The 2,625-nt window shown below is 42.3% G+C and overlaps 1 long non-coding RNA gene across 1 annotated transcript; it reads right to left on the reverse strand.

Annotated features, from left to right (window-relative positions):
- Positions 1 to 580: 580 nt before the first annotated feature.
- LOC120967990 (uncharacterized) lies at positions 581 to 2,335 on the reverse strand. The gene is made up of 3 exons (XR_006667026.2): positions 2,167 to 2,335; positions 1,137 to 1,255; positions 581 to 826 (listed from the first exon to the last, which is right to left on the reverse strand). It is a non-coding gene; the product is annotated as an uncharacterized lncRNA (long non-coding RNA).
- Positions 2,336 to 2,625: the final 290 nt, after the last annotated feature.

Consider the following 2,625-nt stretch of genomic DNA (forward strand, 5'->3'; position numbering starts at 1 on the left):
GTGTTGCGAGTTCGTCGAGTTTGTCCGCAAGATCTTAGCGAGCTAGAGCGTAGATCGGTAGGAGGGAAAGACTTCTCGCGCACCCCAATGTTCGAACCTTAATGGTTTGCCGGAACCCCAGATCTGACACTATTTAACAAGAAGATGAGAAAAGCTTTGATTAACTTCCTCTGTCGCAGTTTCGGTATGTGCAACACTGGCAATCTGTGATGGCTCAGTAGTGGATGTCAAGTTATAACGGCCCTCAACAATGTGCACTACAACAAGAATGCAATTGTCAATCAATTAACTATAACTTTGTAACTAATTAAGATGTATGGATGCCGCTGAACTAACCATCATAGAGATTTCCTAATAAGTTGAAGAGAGGAAAATGTTTGGACTTGAATTTATTGATCCTTCAACCAAATGACTGCACAAAAAACAAGGGGGGATAGAAGTTAAACAACTACCAATAGAGAGTTAATAAAATGATATAACTAGTCCAATACTCAAATTAGGAGGAAAACACTTACAATCGTCAACTCATCCCAAAGATGTTCACCAGCTTGTATCATGCAGCTAATTTCATCCCAATCAACTCCACTTTGTTTACGTGCCTCCTTTAGCATTTTATAGTCTCTCTTCAATTCCTTTTCCTTCTCTTGAACTTGGGACTTTGAGAATTTGACATAACTATGTCTAGCATGGAATATTCCAACCATCAGATTCCAAATTTCACCATTCCATTCGTTTCGCCCTCGGTGATAAGGAGTATTATGATGAAGAAGTATCTCCACCAAAGCCTTTTCAAGTTCTAGATTCCATTGGGCTCTGGATTTCAGATCTAAGGACATAGAAGAAGGATTATAGTTCTAAATTTGATTGAAAACAACCAGTTTTTACCATACAAAAAGAAGAAAGATGAGCAAAGATAATGTATTGTTGGTCAGTATACAAGTTTGCATATAAGCATGCAACTGTGATCTCAGTAGACAAGTTATAAAACTCAAAAGCCAAAGTCTGACAGATAGATGAAACATATAAATACTACATACTATTTCTCTATGATCCACAATTTTGTGCAACCAAATATCTACTATATGGACTGTCTTGAACTAATAAAGAGACATTGTAACAATAGGATATGAGAATACCATTTGGAGAATCCCTTTTGGTAATCTTTCGCGAAACCATTTTTTCTCCAAGTGCAACTTTCCTTCCCCTTGCAGCTTGCACCAAGTTAAATTTGCTACTTGCGGCCATATATATTTTCCTAATGGACATCGAGGTTATATGAATCGAGAGACATGAATCAACAAAGTGACAATGCAAAGGAAGCAAGATTAAACAGAGGTAAAAGAAGTGATGTATATTAGAGAAATGCTATCGATCTTAACACATGTTCTTCGGGCTTATGAGGCTACTTGCTACTTGTGTCCATATATAACTATATTACTAGTTTGTACTATACCCTAATTAGTTCAGTCCCTTGTCAAATTAATTATGTCAGCAATAAATAGTACGCCAACGAATAAAATTTCTTGTATCAAGTTACTACTGATGATGTGTACATCCCATCGACGATTGAGTTTAGAACTAAACAACATGGTCATCTGGATTGATTTTGTAAACATGTTCATTTGAAAAAGCATACTCAACCGAATCAGAACAAAGACAAGTTTCAATATTATGCAAAAGCAAGAGGTACAGAACTACCATCCTATTTCTGCAGGACACGAAAAATAAATATTATTCTTTTGCTTCCCGTGATCCCTTGATACGCTGTATTGTTCCTGCTGATATGTAGAGTCTAGATTCTGAAACTGGATCATGTTTGGTTCATTCTATAAGGAACGAGAGCCAAGCATCGATTCAAGATGCCAATGTCTATCTATCAGCATGAACAAAGTTAACTACCATCCTGGTTCCAACACCAAGATCAATCCAGACTAAAATTATAGCAAGTGATGTTTCCATTGCTAACTATAGAGGGAACACAAGACAATAATGCTAGTGGTGCCGGAAAGGGGAGAGCGGTGGTGGCTCTCGGTAATGGCGTGCTTGGCGAACTCGTCGGGGACTACGATACGAACGGCGGACCAATCGGCGGCGGCCATATTGAAAAAACTTAGATGAAGATGGAGGGAAGGGAAGTGGGAGTGGGAGGGGAGGGGGAAGGAGTACCTCAGGGGAGATGGCCAGCTTGCCCTAGGAAGAAGCGGAATCAGGCGTCCGACGGCGACGGATACGGCGGCGGCGGCGACAGAGACGGTTGCTCACGTCGTTATTGCAGCTGCGTCTCGTCTCCCTCTCGCGTGAGGCCTGCGAGCCGCGATGTACCCCTTGATGCTGGAAAGCCCCGTGGATCGGGGAGGATGTAACGGGATATTTGGGGCTGGCCCGATTGAAGCCCACTGTACCAAACGCTTCACTTGGGATTTTGAGGGCTTTTAAGCCCCACAGGGAGAATCCACTAAAAAACCCTTGAAGCCCGGTGTGCCAAACAAGGCCTCCTTGGGCGCCCCCTTGGTTGCTCCTCCCTCCCACCCACCTATATATATGTGGGAAGGGGGTGCCTAGCACACAACAGACAATTGCCTAGCCATGTGCGGCACCCCCCTCCATCGTTTACACCCCCGGTCA

This window comes from Aegilops tauschii, chromosome 1, assembly GCF_002575655.3.
Source record: "Aegilops tauschii subsp. strangulata cultivar AL8/78 chromosome 1, Aet v6.0, whole genome shotgun sequence".
Taxonomy (NCBI): domain Eukaryota; kingdom Viridiplantae; phylum Streptophyta; class Magnoliopsida; order Poales; family Poaceae; genus Aegilops; species Aegilops tauschii.